This window comes from Bombina bombina, chromosome 2 (genome assembly GCF_027579735.1).
Source record: "Bombina bombina isolate aBomBom1 chromosome 2, aBomBom1.pri, whole genome shotgun sequence".
NCBI lineage: Eukaryota > Metazoa > Chordata > Amphibia > Anura > Bombinatoridae > Bombina > Bombina bombina.
In genome coordinates, this window is record NC_069500.1 from 110,012,079 (window position 1) to 110,032,194 (window position 20,116).

At 41.0% G+C, this 20,116-nt stretch overlaps 1 long non-coding RNA gene across 1 annotated transcript; it reads left to right on the plus strand.

Moving 5' to 3' along the window:
* The first annotated feature begins 5,615 nt into the window (after window positions 1-5,615).
* On the plus strand, window positions 5,616-8,010 carry LOC128647679 (uncharacterized). Its single transcript, XR_008400380.1, has 3 exons — window positions 5,616-5,658; window positions 6,981-7,216; window positions 7,951-8,010. It is a non-coding gene; the product is annotated as an uncharacterized LOC128647679 (long non-coding RNA).
* The last annotated feature ends 12,106 nt before the right edge of the window (window positions 8,011-20,116 follow it).

Consider the following 20,116-nt stretch of genomic DNA (forward strand, 5'->3'; position numbering starts at 1 on the left):
CAGCAGGAGCCAATGGAAGTACCCAGCAGCAATGCGGGGGAAAACGTTGTGGTAGCAGAAACAACCCCAGTAAGGGGGGTGGAAGCAGGAGCAGCAAAGCAGGTGGCAGCAACTGGTGCGGCAGGCGGCGAACAAGGGGCAAAGCAAGGTAAGAAAGTATTGTGCTTGAACAGTTATGTATCAGATAGTTCATCCGAGTTTGACTCTGAGGATGAAAATGTAAAAGGGGAGGGGGAGAAGCGGATATTAAAAATAGTGAGGAAAATCTATGCAAAACAAGGAAAAGGCGCAAGGAAGGGGCTAACAGAGCAAGAGCAGGAGGAGACGGGAGAGGTGTTTAATGGGGATGATGAGGTAACGGGAACATTGTTAATGCCTTTAACAACGCATTTAAAAGCAAAGATAATTGCCAGGGCGCAGAAAGGGAAATATGTGGAAATATTCGAAATTACTAGGGACGCAGCGGCTGTTAAATCTAGGGGCGAGGAAGGTAAAGGGAAGAAGGGGAAGCAAACATTTACAGAGTGGGTGAAAGGGATACTCATATACGTGTTTTGAGTGTTTTTTAGCTGCCAACCCGGAGAAGGTGAAGGGCATGTTAAGGTACATCCATTTTATTGCAGAATGTTACACGACATATGGGTGGTTTGCATGGAAGGACTACGACACAGAGTTTAGGAAGGGTAACCTGCAATTAGGAGACAAAGGAAGGAGGGACTTTGGTATAAAGATATTAGACTTATACACCAGGGTAATGAGGGTGCAGGATTGGCACGGGGGGCGGGGTGCAACGTTTAATGCAAATAAGAGTGGGAGAACTGACAACAAAGAGTGCTGGGCGTACAATGAGAAAAAGTGCGATAGGGGCATACAGGTTCAGACACATTTGCAGATACTGTGGCGGGGCGCACCCTGGTGTAGACTGCAGAAAAAATGGGGGTAACAACGGGTATGGGAAGCAGTCCTTTCGGAGCCAAGGAAACGCGGGTGGAGGACAAGTTGGGGGGATTAGCGCCAACCCCGCTGAGAATAGATAGACTGGTTCGCGAGTTGCAAGCATACCCTATCATAGAGGATAGAGATTTATTAATTGAAGGGTTGAGTAAAGGTTTTACAGTACCAGTAAAAGGGGTGGTAACGGGTGCTATGAAAGCTAGAAACCTAAAGTCAGCAGCGGAACTCCCGGGGATACTGAAGGAGAAGCTTAGGGAAGGAGGTAGAAAAGCCAATAACAGAGCTAGTCATTTCCCCCTTGGGGGTGGTGCCCAAGAAGGAAGAAGGGAAATATTGCATGATACATCACTTATCATACCCAAAGGGTAGGTCGGTAAACGATGCTATCGATAAAGCGGAAGCAGCAGTGCAGTACCAATCGTTTGACAGCGCAGTGCAGTTAGTAAGGAATGCGGGGAGGGGGGCCATGATGGCTAAGATAGACATTGAATCGGCTTTTCGGCTACTGCCGATGAATCCTGAGAGTTTTAAGCTGATGGGGTGCAAATTCGAAGGGCAGTTCTATGTGGACAAATGCCTTCCAATGGGGTGCTCTATATCATGCTCAATTTTCGAGAAGTTTAGCACTTTTCTGCACTGGTTAGTGGTAGCAAGGCAAAAGAGGGAGTCAATAGTCCACTACCTGGATGATTTCATGGTAGTAGGGGGGGCGGGCACTGACAGGTGCGAAAGCATGAAAGAGGGGCTGATAGGTTTGTTTGAAGAAATGGGGGTCCCGGTGGCAGACAAAAAGATGGAGGGCCCTTGCGTGAGGCTAGCATTCCTAGGCATAACAATAGATTTGCTGAAAGGGCAATGTGAGCTACCCGAGGATAAGGTGGAAAAAGCTAGGGAGATGATAGCATGGATGGCGACGCGTAAAAAGTAACGCTCAGGGAGATGCAGAAAACTCTGGGGGTATTAAACTTTGCATGTAAGGTAATACCAGTAGGGTGACAAAGGAGATGAGGGACGACCTGAAAGTATGGGACCAGTTTTTGCAGGAATTCAACGGGGTACGCATATGGCAGGAGGTGGCGCCCGCAGTAGATTTGGAACTACAGGGAGTGCAGAATTATTAGGCAAATGAGTATTTTGACCACATCATCCTCTTTATGCATGTTGTCTTACTCCAAGCTGTATAGGCTCGAAAGCCTACTACAAATTAAGCATATTAGGTGATGTGCATCTCTGTAATGAGAAGGGGTGTGGTCTAATGACATCAACACCCTATATCAGGTGTGCATAATTATTAGGCAACTTCCTTTCCTTTGGCAAAATGGGTCAAAAGAAGGACTTGACAGGCTCAGAAAAGTCAAAAATAGTGAGATATCTTGCAGAGGGGTGCAGCACTCTTAAAATTGCAAAGCTTCTGAAGCGTGATCATCGAACAATCAAGCGTTTCATTCAAAATAGTCAACAGGGTCGCAAGAAGCGTGTGGAAAAACCAAGGCGCAAAATAACTGCCCATGAACTGAGTTTGGCCATATTTCAGAGCTGCAACATCACTGGAGTGCCCAAAAGCACAAGGTGTGCAATACTCAGAGACATGGCCAAGGTAAGAAAGGCTGAAAGACGACCACCACTGAACAAGACACACAAGCTGAAACGTCAAGACTGGGCCAAGAAATATCTCAAGACTGATTTTTCTAAGGTTTTATGGACTGATGAAATGAGAGTGAGTCTTGATGGGCCAGATGGATGGGCCCGTGGCTGGATTGGTAAAGGGCAGAGAGCTCCAGTCCGACTCAGACGCCAGCAAGGTGGAGGTGGAGTACTGGTTTGGGCTGGTATCATCAAAGATGAGCTTGTGGGGCCTTTTCGGGTTGAGGATGGAGTCAAGCTCAACTCCCAGTCCTACTGCCAGTTTCTGGAAGACACCTTCTTCAAGCAGTGGTACAGGAAGAAGTCTGCATCCTTCAAGAAAAACATGATTTTCATGCAGGACAATGCTCCATCACACGCGTCCAAGTACCCCACAGCGTGGCTGGCAAGAAAGGGTATAAAAGAAGAAAATCTAATGACATGGCCTCCTTGTTCACCTGATCTGAACCCCATTGAGAACCTGTGGTCCATCATCAATTGTGAGATTTACAAGGAGGGAAAACAGTACACCTCTCTGAACAGTGTCTGGGAGGCTGTGGTTGCTGCTGCACGCAATGTTGATGGTGAACAGATCAAAACACTGACAGAATCCATGGATGGCAGGCTTTTGAGTGTCCTTGCAAAGAAAGGTGGCTATATTGGTCACTGATTTGTTTTTGTTTTGTTTTTGAATGTCAGAAATGTATATTTCTGAATGTTGAGATGTTATATTGGTTTCACTGGTAAAAATAAATAATTGAAATGGGTATATATTTGTTTTTTGTTAAGTTGCCTAATAATTATGCACAGTAATAGTCACCTGCACACACAGATATCCCCCTAAAATAGCTAAAACTAAAAACAAACTAAAAACTACTTCCAAATATTTTCAGCTTTGATATTAATGAGTTTTTTGGGTTCATTGAGAACATGGTTGTTGTTCAATAATAAAATTAATCCTCAAAAATACAACTTGCCTAATAATTCTGCACTCCCTGTATACACAGACGCGGCAGGGGGAAAGGGTTACGGAGCATATTTTCAAGGGAGGTGGTGCGCGGGAGAATGGCCAGAAAGATGGAAGGAAATAGGTTGGGTTAAGAACCTGGTGCTGCTGGAACTATTCCCCATAGTGGTGGCCATGGAGCTATGGGGTGGGGAGCTAGCAAATAGGACAATAATATGCTGGTCTGACAACATGGGAGTGGTCGAAATCATCAATCAGCTATCCGCATCATCACTGCCAGTAGTTAGGTACCTAAGGTACTTGGTTTTGAAATGTTTAAAGCATAATATATGTGTCAGGGCCAAGCATATTCCGGGTTTCAGAAACGTAGTTGCTGACGCACTATCCCGTTTTAAGTGGAAGGAGTTTAGGGAGCTCGCACCCAATGCCAGACAGGAAGGTGAATGTTGCCCTATGCTTCTTTGGCAGATTGGCAGCGGATAGAAGGAATCGAGGAACTGGTCGAGAAAGCCTTGGCACCAAGTACATGGGCAGTGTACAGGAAATATTGGGGACAATGGTGCAAGCATAGGGAGGAGGCGAAAGGAGGGGAGGAAGGAAGATTTTTAGAATGGTTGATGGTACTGCGGAGGGAAGGCGTAAAAAAGGGGAGGTTGAACGCAGTGTTAGCAGGGATTTCATACTGTTCACAGCTATACGGGGGAATAGATTGGTCCAGGAAGTTTATAGTAAAGAAAATCAAGGGCATGGGGAAGAGGGGAAGAAAAGGGAGTGGATAAAAGGGAATCAATAACGGAGGTCAGATTACAGAAAATGACAGGGGCACTAGAAGGGGTATGTGCAAACAGGGACGAGGCGCTAATTTTCAGAACGGCTTTTGTAGTGGCCTTTCACGGAGCAATGAGGATAGGGGAGCTGTTACCAAAGAACAGAAAAATAGGTAAAGGGGGTGTAGAGATAGGGGATGTAAGATGGGGGGAAGAAGCCGTGCTAATATTGGTAAGACGATCTAAAACAGACAAGGAAGGAAAAGGGGCATGGCTAAATATGGCTAGAACAGGGGGAGTACTGTGCCCGGTGGCCTGTGTTAAGGAGTACCTGATAACAAAGAGGAAAGGGGGCTGCACATTTCTGAGGCATGCAGATGGCTCGGATGTAACAATCTTTCAGTTTAAAAGCATATTACAAAGGGTAGTTAAGAAACTGGGATGGAAAGATGCACACCTCGCGCCGCATTCATTCAGAATAGGAGCAGTGACCGCCGCAGCAGGTAGGGGTTGTTCAGAGGAACAAATTAAAAAGCTAAGGAGATGGAAATCCGCAGTTTACAAATCGTACATAAGAGTGCAAAAGGACTAAGGCCTCATTTAAAATGTTCTAATGGTTAAAATGTTTTTTTGTTTTTTACAGGCAAAGCATTAAGGGTGTGGATAGTAGGGCATTCCTATGTTTACTGGGCACAGGCTAGGGCGGCAGCATCGGCGCAGGGAGTAAATTTGGGTCTATCGCACAGGGAAGTTAGCATTAGATGGATAGGATAAAGAGGCATGATGTGGGATGAGTTAGTGCCAACAATACAGCAGGCAAGGTGAAGATAGGGGTGTCCGGACGCCCTAATTATACATCTGGGGGGGAACGACATAGGAGCATACCCACTCAGAGAGCTAGAAGAGAAAGTTGCAGGAGCAATGAGATGGTTGAAGGTGGCATGGCCATCAGTAAGGGCGATATGGTCCAGTGGCGTAGCGTGGGGGGGGCCACAGGGGCGGCTGCCCCGGGCGCATAATTCTTAGGGGCGCAAAATTTGCGCATTCAGTGCCTCACATTGTCCCTTCTGTACTGCAGGCAGATGCAGCACTAAGGGAGGAAACATTCAAGAAAGGTCTTCTTTTTTTTTATAGATTAAAATGTATTTTATTGTTTGTTAACTTCAGAGGGGGGGCTGGGGGTGTAAGCGCTCTTTCGGCTCTCATGGCTCCGCGTGCAATGTAAGGAGTGAAGTGTGGACAAAGAGAGACTGCACTGTGCACACAGGAAGTGGTTAACAGCTTCCTGTGTGCACAGTGCAGTACAGCAGTTGACCAGGAAGACCCGTCACCCACCTCTGAAACACAGTGAGTTACGAATCTCAGGCAGCTGAATTCTTTGGATTCCTGCATGGGCATACAACATGCAGATGTTTTGCTAGTATTATTGTGGAGGTTCGTCATCCCCAACTATCCAGGTCATATGAACGCAGACTCAGTAGAGGCATTTCAGTAACAAGTCTCCTGAGTCCTGACATTGTTCTGTTGTAGTCAGTGCACAAATCGTGCTGGTATTATTTGTTTCTTTGGTGCATGAAAAGGGAAGAAAACTTGTACTAAAGTTTAGCTTTGTTGACAAATAATCCTTTAATAATTAACGACTCATTTTTCAACAAAGCTGAACTTTAGTACAAGTTTTTTTCCCTTTCCATGCACCAAAGGAACAAATAATACCAGCACGATTTGTGCACTTGCTTATGAAAATAAGCTGTCAGGGTACGCAGCTACATAACACAACACAGATCTTCTCACCCTGCACAGGTTACCACGGCAATCTATTAGCCTTTGGAGACAATGGCGCTAAAAAAATCTGACTTCTCACACTCTGCTCTGTGAAATATGATCCTGCTGCCTTCTACAAGATCACAGTGTGTGAGAACGAAGTTATGTTTTTAGCTCCGGTGTCTGCAGAGGCTAATTGACTAGGAATCTTCTGGTTAACTGTTTAGTTACAGAGTAAGTTGTCTAAGTCTTGGCAACTGCTGAATCTTCATCTTTTAATTTTATTTCCCTTTGAGCGCTCTGCACGTACTGTAACTGTAATAGAAGCAAGCATGACCACATAGAAGTATATAGTGTATAAACTCTGATTATGCTTCCATTGTTAATGCTCAAGATTTGAATTGCCTACCTAAAAATGTTGTGAGACTCAAGTCACAGGCTACTCTAACACTTATACTCCACTATATGTCTGCTTGAGTGTATATAGGTTGCTGAGTATCACAGTGTATGCATGTGTGTGGGTATAGGTGTATGCATATGTGCATGACTGTGTGGCTATAGGTGTATGCATATGTGCATGACTGTGTGGCTATAGGTGTATGCATATGTGCATGACTGTGTGGCTATAGGTGTATGCATATGTGCATGACTGTGTGGCTATAGGTGTATGCATATGTGTATGACTGTGTGGCTATAGGTGTATGCATATGTGCATGACTGTGTGGGTATAGGTGTATGCATATGTGTATGACTGTGTGGCTATAGGTGTATGCATATGTGCATGACTGTGTGGGTATAGGTGTATGCATATGTGCATGACTGTGTGGGTATAGGTGTAGGGGGCGCAATACTTGCCTTGCCCTGGGCGCTGGCAACCCACGCTACGCCACTGATATGGTCTAATATAGTTTCAAGGATATATTGGCGGAACTCGTACACGAGCAAAGCAGGATATAGATCGAGGAGAAAAGTGAACCAGGTAGCAGCGAAGGTTATGAAGGAGATAGAGGGTAGAGTGGTGGAGCACCCACTGATAGCAGCGAAAAAGGAGGAGCTATTCAGACGGGATGGAGTGCACCTAACGGACGAGGGGAATGACCAACTGCTGGTGGACATCAGAGGGATGTGCCAAGAGTTGGTAAAGGTAAGGAAAGGTCACGAATGGAGGAAAGAGTTTGGCCGAAAGAGGGGCTCTTTTTGGTGGCGGTGAAGTTTGTGCACGACACGTGGGCGGGGCAGAAGGGGAGGTGGAAGGATCCTGCGGCATACCCAGCCCTGAGGGGTGATCCGGTGGTCTATCTAGGGGGAGGGCTGTGCCGTGGGTTCTCCCTTCTCCAAGCTGCCCTGCCGGGGGGGGGGTAGTTGTTACACCCCCCTAGGCGTGGTTCCCAAAATTCTGGTTTTAATGCAGTGGCATTATTTGATTTATGGCTGAATTTTGCAAGATATAGTTTAAAGGTGGCAAAATTCAATTTAGTAATAAAATCGTGACCTTTCCACATTTCGCCATAACTACTGTGTCTGTGTTTTTATTTTAGATAAGAATTAGATAAGCAAAATGGGGATCGGGGGTGTTATGGTTTTTTTTTTTTTTGGGTGTTATACATGTATTGGGCAAAGGAATGCAGCTTCCTCACCTTAAACTAGTGCATGGAGCGTATGTGAGGGGAACGTCATAAGGGAGGGGCTGCTGGGAGAGAACAATGAGTGATCTAGGTGTGCCAGGTGTGGGGGTTGAGGCAGAGATAAGGAGAGAAGGCATTGGTCAGAAGAAGGGACAGGGGAGGAGCTGGGGAAAAGGGGTTATAAGGAAGGGGACTGCAGGAAGGAGTCACTAACCTTTTTTCTTTTTTTCCCACCCTCCCACCCTTGACGCAGCAGAGCACGATGCAATAACCGGAGAGGTCATGTGAGAAGGCAGTACTTGCACGGCTAAGGGCAGGACGTTGACTAATTGGTTGAGTCGCAGTAAGACCGCCAGTGCTCCTCAATATGGGGAAGAACACAGCGCAACCGAAGGGCAGCAGGTGACCTGGCGGTCTACGCTGACTGGAGGATAGAAAACGGCAGCTGTTTTTTTGGCATAGTATTGAGCATACAATCGCAACAAGCGGTGAAGTTTGTGCACAACACGTGGGCGGGGCAGAAGGGGAGGTGGGAGGATCCCACAGCATACCCAGCCCTGAGGGGTGATCCGGTGGTCTATCTAGGGGGAGGGCTGTGCCGTGGGTTCTCCCTTCTCCAAGCTGCCCTGCCAGGGGGGGGTTAGTTGTTACACCCCCCTAGGCGTGGTTCCCAAAATTCTGGCTTTAATGCAGTGGCATTATTTGATGTTTATTTTGAGTTGATTTATGGCTGAATTTTGCAAGATATAGTTTAAAGGTGGCAAAATTCAATTTAGTAATAAAATCGTGACCTTTCCACATTTCACCATAACTACTGTGTCTGTGTTTTTATTTTAGATAAGAATTAGATAAGCAAAATGGGGATCGGGGGTGTTATGGTTTTTTTTTTGTGGGTGTTATACATGTATTGGGCAAAGGAATGCAGCCTCCTCACCTTACAGGATTAATGCATGTGCACTGAACTCTGTGAAGACTTCACTTCCAGCCCTTATTATTGGCTTTGCGCATGCACACTTTAAATTATCTGTCTGCTGCAATCTGGACTCTAGTAAGCAGCGCTGTGTGAGAATCTTTGGCTCTGAAGTGTGATTTCTATTGTACACACTTTTATTGTAGGCTACTTTATAAGGGCTACTTACATCAAGTATGAACTGACATATGAAATCAAAATATGTATCTGTATATATATATTTGTTGACATAAATGAGACAATATTATATATAATATATATATATATATAATAGAATACATATTTATTAATAAAAAAAGCAGAGATTCATTCTATAACTCCGCTATTATAAATCAAATCCCTGTACTGTTAGATTATTATAATAAGGGAGTCACAAACTAGTATAATTATGATAGGATTGTATTTTGTGCAACATTTTACCATAAAATATGTAAATGATTATATAATTTCATTCACTGATTGCTCGTTAGGCCAGGGGTAACGATTATTATGAGATCAATATACTTATCTAATTAGCTGCAGCTCTGCTTCACCAACTTGATTCCAGATGTCCCGATCCTGCAATGATAATAAGATTTAGAGTGACTTTACAAGCTATAAACACGCATGTGCAGCAGCAAGTACTCGCACCTGGCTCCTTCCCAGGTAGACCCCTGTGATAGGACTTGCAAAATGAGTCTCATGATGGGTTTGGAAAAACTTCAGAATTTAATAACAAATTACGAGTAAACCATGGAGATTTAGGGCTAGCTTACGAGTGGTGCGTTAACGGTTACGCGCAAACGAAAACGGGTTTATCACAGATGTTTGTGCATCTTGGGTTTTCTGCTTGTATTACAAGTCGAAAGTAAACGTGATCGTCTGAGTGCAATTGTGATTTACTCCATAATAATAACAGCTTCCTCAAAGTTCTGGTTAACTGTTTTGCAAAACAAAAAAGTGTCACAAAACACATCAAAAATGCATTACAAAGTACAGTTATATAATAACAACATCTAATAAAATGTATTCTAAAAACATTGCACACAAAAGTTAGAAGGGCTCAAAGATATAAGGCAGGCAAAGGACTTTAACATAGACATACAAAAATAATATATATATATATAAAGGTATATATATATATATATATATATATATATATATATATATGTGTGTGTGTGTGTGTGCATATGTATTTATATATTTCAGACATATATATATACGCATTCAAACACATAAATAAACATATGTACACACACATATATATGCATATATATATAAGGGAAATGAAGGGCATAAACCACCAAATTTTCTTTCATGATTCAGGTACAGCATACAATTTGAAACAACTTTGTAATTTACTTATTTTATCTAATTTGCTTCTTCTCTTGGTATCCATTTGTTGAAAAAGATACCTAGGTAGGCTCAGCAGTTTGGAGCTAGCTGATGATTGGTGGCTGCACATATATGCCTCTTGTCATTGGTTTACTGATGTGTTCAGCTAGTTCACAGTAGTGCATTGCTGCTCCTTCAAGAAAGGATAACAAGAGAAAGTAGCAAAATGGATAATAAAAGTAAATTGGAAAGTTGTTTAGAATTGTATGCTTTATCAGAATCATGAAAGAAAATGTTTGGGTTTCATGTTCCTTTAAATAGATGAAAACATGAAAAGCATTTTGTATGCAATATTCATATTTAATTAAGTGTTTGTGTATGTACTGTAAATATTTCACATTCCAATGTTCTGCACGTAGCAAGTATTTATAAATATATATTTCTATACATTTCTGTATATATCCATACCTATATATAATCATCTATGTATATAGGTATAAATATATATTTGTACAAAAAATATCTCATATATATATATATATATATTTCTGAATAAATAGAAGATATTCTTGTATGTGAAGAACATTGGAATGTGAAATATTCATATTTTCATGTTGGGTTTTCGCATAGGTTATCCCATGCATTATATTAAAAGTACGGCTTTTTACACTCATAGGGTTAGCGCGCAAGCGATAACTGTTTACTTTCAACTTAATATGAGTGTAATACGAGCGCAACCCAAAGAGCGCAAAAAGCTTACTTCTAGTGCAGTTAACTCTCAAGTGGGAGGGTTAAATAGTGCTCCACTTGTAATCTGGCCCTTAATAAATAAATGGCAAGATTACTAATTTTGCGTTATGAGGGGTGCGATGCTAACTTGCACGTTATTGTCACCGCTCACTAACCTACAGCGCTGGTATTACAGGTTTTCCTAAACCCAGCGTTATTAGGCAAGAAGTGAGCGTAGAGCAAAATTGAGCTCCATACCGCACTCCAATACCAACGCTGCTTACGTCAGCGGTGAGCTGGCTCTACGTGCTCGTGCATGATTTCTACATAGACATCAATGGGGAGAGCCGGCTGAAAAGAAGTCTAACACCTGCAAAAAAGCTGCGTAAAGCTGCATAACGCAGCCCCATTGATTCCTATGGGGAAACTAAATTTATGTTTACACCTAACACCCTAACATAAACCCCAAGTCTAAACATCCCTAATATTAAATTTATTAACCCCTAATCTGCCGCCCCTGACATCACCGACACCTACATTATATTTATTAACCCCTAATCTGCCGCTCCCGACATCGCCGACAAACACTAGCTAATTTTTATTAACCCCTAATCTGCCACCCCTAACATTGCCGCCACCTACCTACATTTATTAACCCGCCACTATACTAAATGTATTAACCCCTAAACCTAAGTCTAACCCTAACCCTAACACCCCCTAACTTAAATATAATTAAAATAAATATAAATAAAAATTGCTATCATTACCTAAATAATTCCTATTTAAAACTAAATACTTACCTGTAAAATAAACCATAAGCTATCTAAAATATAACTAATAGTTACATTGTATCTATCTAATGGTTTACTTTTATTTTACAGGCAAGTTTGTATTTATTTTAACTAGGTAGAATAGTTACTAAATAGTTATTAACTATTTACTAACTACCTAGCTAAAATAAATACTAATTTACCTGTAAAATAAAAACCTAACCTGAGTTACACTAACACCTAACCTTACACTACAATTAAATAAATTACCTAAATTAAGTACAATTACCTAAATTACAAAAACAAACAAACACTAAATTACACAAAATAAAAAAACTAATTATCAGATATATAATCTAAAAAAAATCCCCCCAAAATTAAAAAACCCTAGCCTAAACTAAACTACCAATAGCCCTTAAAAGTGCATTTTGTGGGGCATTGCCCCAAAGAAATCAGCTTTTACCCGTAAAAAAAATACAAACAACCCCCCAACAGTAAAACCCACCACCCACACAACCAACCCCCCAAATAAAAACCTAACTAAAAAAACCTAAGCTCCCCATTGCCCTGAAAATGGCATTTGGGTGGGCATTGCCCTTAAAAGGGCATTTAGCTCTATTGCTGCCCAAACCCTAACCTAAAAATAAAACCCACCCAATAAACCCTTAAAAAAAACCTAACACTAACCCCTGAAGATCCACTTACAGTTTTGAAGAGCCGAAATCCATCCTCAACGAAGCCGGGAGAAGTCCTCAATGAAGCGGCAAGAAGTCCTCAACGATTGCATCAGCCAATAGGAATTTTTCACCTTTAATTCTGATTGGCTGATAGAATTCTCAACCAATCGGAATTCAAGGGACGCCATCTTGGATGATGTCATTTAAAGGAACCTTCATTCTTCGTTAGATGTCGGAAGAAGAGGATGCACAGCGCCGGATGTCTTGAAGATGGACCTGCTCCTTGACGGATGGATGAAGATAGAAGATGCCGTCTGGATGAAGACTTCTACCCGTCTGGAGGACCACTTCTGCCAGCTTGGATGAAGACTTCTCCTGGCTTTGTTGAGGATGGATGTCGGCTCTTCAAAACTGTAAGTGGATCTTCAGGGGTTAGTGTTAGGTTTTTTTTAAGGGTTCTTCCAGGCGGCTCCATCATCTTCTATTTTCATCTGGAACGAAGGCGGCGCAATGCCCCGGGCGCATGCACGGGGAGGGAGCTGGTGGGAACCGCTACACTACAGAAAACCTTTAGTTAAAAGTGGGAAAAAGGGGGGTATAAATAATAAAAAAAAAGATCAATCAGGGGGTGGGGGGCTACTCTGTGGGGGGGGCTACACTACAGAAAAAAACGGAAAAAAAAATTAAACCCTTTTTTTTTGGATACTGGGTACTGGCAGAAAAAAAAAATAAACAAAGCTATCCAAAATAAAAAAATTAAACCTAAAACTAACACCCCTATAACACCCCCAAAATAAAAATACCCCTTAATCTAATACTAAACTACCAATAACCATTAAAAGGGCTTTTGTAGGGCATTGCCCTAAGTTAACCAGCTCTTTTACCTAAACAAATGACCAATTACCCCCTAAAAGTGAAACCCCCCACCCATCAAACCCCCCAAAATAAAAAAAAAACCTAACACTGAAAAAATAACTAAACTACCCATTGCCCCATGGGTATTGCCCTTAAAAGGGCAATCAGCTCTTTTCCAGCACAAAAAACCCTAATCTAAAAAAAAAGCCACCACAAAAAATAAAAAAAGCCTATAGACTAAGCCCCAAATAGGTATTCACCATTCCTGAAGTCTGGTGGAGAAGGTCTTCTTCCAGGCGGCTCCATCATCTTCTATCTTCATCCGGAACAAAGGCCCTGGGCACGTGCACAGGGGGGAACCGCTACACTACAGAAAAACTTTAGTTAAAAGTGGGAAAAAGGGGGGAATAAATTTAAAAAAAAAATGATCAGTCAGGGGGTGGGGGGTTAGTCTGTGGGAGGGAAGCTACACTACAGAAAAAATTTTTTGGGGGGGATCAGGGAGGTTGGGGGCTAAGGGGGGATACTACACAGCAGCATATGTAAATATGCTAAAAATTTTTTTCAAAGATACCTTTTATTTTAGTACTAGCAGACTTTCTGCCAGTCTTAAGATGTCGGGGACAATTGTGGGGTGGGGGAGGGAAGAGAGCTGTTTGGGAGGGATCAGGGGGTGTGTGATGTGTCAGGTGGGAGGCTGATCTCTATACTAAAGCTAAAATTAACCCTGCAAGCTCCCTACAAACTACCTAATTAACCCCTTCACTGCTAGCCATAATACACGTGTGATGCGCAGCGGCATTTAGCGGCCTTCTAATTACCAAAAAGCAACGCCAAAGCCATAAGTGTCTGCTATTTCTGAACAAAGGGAATCCCAAAGCATTTACAACCATTTGTGCCATAATCGCACAAGCTGTTTGTAAATAATTTCAGTGAGAAACCTAAAATTATGAAAAATTTTGTTTTTTTTAAATTTGATTGCATTTGGCGGTGAAATGGTGGCATTAAATATACCAAAATGGGCCTAGATCAATACTTGGGGTTGTCTACTACACTACACTAAAGCTAAAATTAACCCTAGAAGCTCCCTACATGCTCCCTAATTAACCACTTCACTGCTGGGCATAATACACGTGTGGTGCGCAGTGGAATTTAGCAGCCTTCTAATTACCAAGAAGCAAAGCCAAAGCCATATATGTCTGCTATTTATGAACAAAGGGTATCCCAGAGAAGCACTTACAACCATTTATGCCATAATTGCACAAGTTGTTTGTAAATAATTTCAGTGAGAAACCTAAAGTTTGTGAAAAAAATTGTGAAAAAGTGAACAATTTTTTTTATTTGATCGCATTTGGCAGTGAAATGGTGGCATGAAATATACCAAAATGGGCCTAGATCAATACTTTGGGATGTCTTCTTTTTTTTTTTTTTTTTTTTTTTTTTTTAAAAGTTTTATTCATCGTTATAAACAAAAGAAACATTGTTGGGAGACACAGCTCCCATGCCATACAATTCTATTACGTCATAGATTCACATTATTACATATCAAATAAAGTTGACAATTATCCTAATTGTATAATTGTTTTTCAATTTCTTACTACTTACATTATCTTGACCATAGTAAGGGAAAGGTAGTAAGAAGGGAAAGCAAAAAAAAGCAGAGAGTAAAATAAAAGAAAACAAGACATAAGAAGGAAGACCATTGTCCTTTAGTTACGTTAATCTGCTAGCGAAAAAGCCTCCTCTCCTAATTATAACCTTATTACAATATTCAATACATGTGTTCTTCTTGTCAAACTAATAAACTGCACCTACAGACATAGTAAGGAATGGGCGAATAGGTAAATGGAATTGACTAATATTTAAAGGGCAGAAGGTTTAAGAAAGAAGAAGAACAAAGCTGAAAGCGCCCTTCTTCTTCACAGAAGGGCCCTGATGGTATATAAACTGTTACCTTTACCTAAATCCCAAAAATCTTCGAACTCCTTATTATATGTCGCTTATCTCTTTTAAAGTGTAATTTAGACTGGTAAAATATTCTACACCAAAAAGTACTCTTGACTAGTATATCGAGAGATACATCTGTCGATTAAGTCTCCTCTATTACTTTAAGGTATGAACGTCTACCAATTCCCATTATCTCTTGTATAATTTAGATTAGCTTATATTATCACAAGCTTATGTTATAAGGGAGGTGGGGGTGGACATGAGAATCAAACAGGGAGGAGAGGGGGGAGGGGGGGGGGGAAAAAAAAAAAAAAAAAAAAAAAAAAGGGGGGGGGGGGGGGGGGGGGAAAAAGAGAAGAAGGAGAGGGCGAAGAGTTGGGAGGTTACAAATCCCACCACTCCCTTAATCATTACAGAACCATAGTCTAGGGCAGAGACCACGTTCTATTTGGTGTTGCAGCCAGGGGGAGGATTTAAAGTGTACCACCACCTGTTTTTGTAGGTCCATAGGAAGTGAGATAATATAGATCTTCCATTTACTGAAAAATCTAGAGACTTGTTTGGGGTTAATAGATCTTATATTATATTGCTCCAGCACCATTTGATACTGAACCTCTTTCAAGAAGTCTGTAAATTTAAGTGGTTTATGGGTCCTCCAATTCCTTAAAATTAGATTACGGGCTGTCAGAACCAATACATTAATAAATCTATTATTAGGAAGGGCAATGTTGTATTTACATAAAAACAGTACCTGAGGTAACGTCAGTTTAACCTTAGTCCCCATTATCTTGGAGGCCCAGAAATTGATCTTCTGCCAAAATTGGAAAATTTTGGGGCAAGCCCAAAAAGCATGAACATAGTCTGTGCATTCCTTACTACATTTAGGACAGTTCCTACTTTCCCAGTTCCATTTTGCCAGCCTAGCTGGAGTAAGATAAGCCCTATTTATTAATTTTAGGTGGGATTCTTTCCATGTATGCATATAAGTTGCCCTAGCTGCCAGTGAGATGCTCTGGGTAATATCCTCACTTTCTACTCTCAGTTTTTCTTTTGCCCATTTTATTGAAATATCTGCGAGGTTATTCTGGCCCCCCAATTTCATAATAGCGTGGTATACTTGGGAAATCGAATTAACCCCACCCCGATATTGTGAAATTATGTGTTTTAGGTATTTAGTATCTATCCCGGGTCCTGAATCTGATCTCAGTTTCTCCACCCAGTGCCTAATTTGCAAATATGCAAAGAAACTCGACCTAGGGAGATGAAATTGCTGAACAATGTTCTCAAACGAACGGAGCCTAAGGTTTTCACCTTCACATATCTGTATTACATAATTAATTCCACATTTAGCCCATAGCTCAAAAACCGAAGGTTCACAAGCAATTGGGAAACTCGGGTTACCAATTAAAGGTAGAAATTCTGATTTTCTGAAATCTACTCCCAATTCCCTACAGACCTTCTGCCATGCATATACAATATATTTAAAAGTAAACATCTGATGTACTTGTTCTGGAAGTTTATTTGCCGTGTGATGAAGGATCGACTTTAGGCTGAAGGGTTTTATCAATGCAGATTCTATCTCGTAAAACGAGATCAGGCCCTTTTCAGTGATCCAATCCAGAGCAAATTTAACTACTGTAGCATAGTTGTAGAATTTTATATTGGGGCACGCCATACCTCCAAAAGCTTTAGGGAGTGTTAATTTAAATAATGAGATCCGTGATTTCTTGCCCTGCCAAATAAACTGGTTGAATGCCCTGTTAAGGGTATCTAGGTCTTTCTTGTATAGCAAAAGCGGAAGATTCTGCAAGAAATATAAGAGTTTAGGGAATAGCACCACTTTAATTAACATAATTCGAGCAGTAAAGGATAAAGGAAGGTTACCCCAGTTCTGCAATTTCAGAGCCAAGCCCTTAATGCACTTCTTGAAGTTCAACTCATACCACCTATTGGGGTCCCTACTCAAAATAATACCTAGATACGTTATCTGGGTGGATTCTAAGAATGGATGAATACAAGGGATTGTAGGTTTGCGAATCCACATGATCTCGGATTTATCGTAATTGATTTTATATCCTGAGAAGGAGCTAAAAAGATTACATAGTTCCAATAATCGGGGGATAGCTATCCTTGAATTACTGAGAAATAGCAGAAGATCGTCTGCGAAGAGAGACAGAACTAGCTTATGTCCTCCCAATTGAATACCCCGAATTTCTCGCCTCAAGAGAATTGCAAGGGGTTCAAGAGATAGGTTAAAGAGAAATGGGGACAAAGGGCACCCCTGCCGAGTACCCCGCCCCAGAGTGATTTTCTCAGTCTGTTCCCCATTAACTATAAGTGTAGAGGTTGGCCTCTTATATAATTGTGTGATAAACTGTTGAAAAGAACCGGTTATTCCAAATTTTCCTAATGTTGTTATCAGGTGGTCCCATATAATGGAATCGAAAGCTTTTTCAGCGTCGATTGTAAGTATAGCAAGATCTGGTTTGGGGAAGGCCCTTTGTCTTTCTGTTTTATTCCAGAAGAAATCTAGGACTAATTGTAATTTCCTAAGATTTTTAACGGGATTCCTACCCGTCATGAAACCCGTCTGGTCTAGGTGAACCAGGTGTCCCAAAGAAGGTTTCAATCTATTAGCCAGGATATATGTTAGGATTTTATAGTCCTGGTTCAGAAGCGATATGGGCCTGTATGATGTAGTTAGCTCTAGATCTTTGCCTTTTTTGGGAATTAAAACTACATTTGAAGCCGCAAATAGAGTAGATTGTGGTTTGTTCCTGATAAAATAATCGTTAAATAACTTAACTAGGACCAATGGGATCTGATCTGGAAGTAGTTTATAAAATTCTGCTGGCAGAGAATCTGGCCCCGGGGTTTTCCCTAACTTCAACTTCTGAATAGCCTTTACAATTTCTTCTACAGTAAAGGGTTTGTTCAATTCTAAAAGGTCCTCTTTCTTAATTTGGGGCAAGGATAACCCTTGCCAGAACTGCTGTTTTGAGACAAAATTAATCTGTTTCTCTGCATATAGTTCTTGGTAAGTCTGAAAGAAAGCTTCTCTAATTGATACGGGGTCAGTGACTCTTCTATTTCTATGATTAATTGCTGAAATATAATTCTTCTGCTGTCTGATCTTAACTATCCTTGCTAAGTATTTAGCTGAGACCCCATGTACGCCAGAATATAAGGCCTTCAACTTTAGATCTTCTGATACAGAATGTTGTTTGAGAAAGAGATCATACATGGCTTTACTATCTTTATATTTTTGCCATTGTTCAGGCGAGGGATTGACCAAATATCTCCTGTAATTGTTGGTTAAAGTGTTTGCTAACTGCTCCTCCCTTTTCCCCCATATTGCCCTCATTTTCGCTGTATACGCCTTAATCTCCCCTCTGAAAACCGCTTTCGCGGTTTCCCAGAGGATTTCTGGGTTATCAATATAGTCTGAGTTATCACTCACAAATTGATACCATCTCTTTTGGATCCATTTTTTAAAATGGGGATTGTTATAAAGATATAGGGGAAAGGAAAACTTGTTTGCTGCCGAGACTTTACCACTTAAACCCAGCTCTAAGGAGGTGATAGCGTGGTCGGAGATCACGATGTCCTGAATTTCTGCCCGCATTTTGAATTTCAGCATATGCTTTGCAACTAGAAAGTAATCGATCCTCGAAAACGAGGCATGTGCCCAAGAGGCACAAGTATACTCCCGACAGTCCGGGTTCTGTACTCGCCAAATATCTTGTAAAACTAAACTATTAGTAAATCTTTGAAGAATATCTGCTCCCCTAGCTTTCCTCAACACCCTCCTGGTCTTGGATCTGTCCAATACCTGGGAGAAGGCCATATTGAAGTCACCGATAACTATTAGATTTTTCCCCGAGTACAGAAACAATTTTAATCTTAGTTCTTCCCAGAAACTTTTATCTAGCAGATTGGGGCCATAAACATTACAAAAAATAAATTTAACACCATTTACTACTATTTCCAAAATTTAGTTCTTAGTTCTTCCCAGAAACTTTTATCTAGCAGATTGGGGCCATAAACATTACAAAAAATAAATTTAACACCATTTACTACTATTTCCAAAATTTGGTACCTCCCGTTCTGATCATCTTCTATCGTTATAATTTGATAGTCCAGTTGTTTACGAATTAATATGGCTAAACCTCTCTTAGATTTGTCATATGGTGTGAATAATACCTCCCCAACCCATTTGCTTTTAAGTTTGATAGCCTCCTTAGGTCTAAGATGGGTTTCTTGCATGAAAACTATATCAGGATTTTGGAGTCCTAGATGTCTAATAACCAATTTCCTTTTACTTGGGGATGAAATCCCTCCAATGTTCCAAGATAGAAGTTTTAACTTAACCATTTAAGCCATCTGGGTAGTGAGAAAAAGGGAGAGGGAGGCAAAGAGAGAAAAAAAAAAAAAAAAAAAAAGGGGCTTTAAAAGTATACACAGAGAATAAAAAAGTAAGTATTTATAAAATAAAAGGGGAAGGGTAAGAAAGGGGTCCCCCCCCTCTCGCCCTGCCAGCGAAACTACTATTCCACCTTTCCACACCTCTAAGTCATCTGTGATTAAATTCCTATTGACAAAGTCAACTACCTGTGTCATATTTATCTCCGTCTCTATAGAGATCACCATTGTTTCCATTTTTCCTCTCTTTTTTGATTCATTTAGTCAAAATATATCCATTAATTAAACTCCTACACTCTGACAGAATGACTTAATCTCTTCAGGCTTTGTAAAATTATAAGTTTCACCATCTTTCTCTAAGATCACCTTAGCTGGGTAAACTAATCTTGCCTTGAGATTGGCTTTAATTAAACGAGAACAGTATGGAGCCATTTCCTTGCGCTTGCTTTGGGTCTCTAAAGAAAAATCTTGAAATAATAAAATTTTGTTGGGTCCTATCATGATGTTATTGTTCTTACGGTATAGTCTAAGGATATGGAATTTGTCTTGGAAATTTAAAAATTTGATGATCACAACTCTAGGTCTTAAGTGTCCCTCTAAGTTTCTTCTGGGCTGGCCTAGTCTATGGGCTCTCTCTATCGGTATCCTTACATTCTCTATATTGCTACCTACTAGTTTTGGAAGCTGGATGGCAGCAAAATTAATCAGATCTTGGTACTCCGGAGTTTCCGGTAG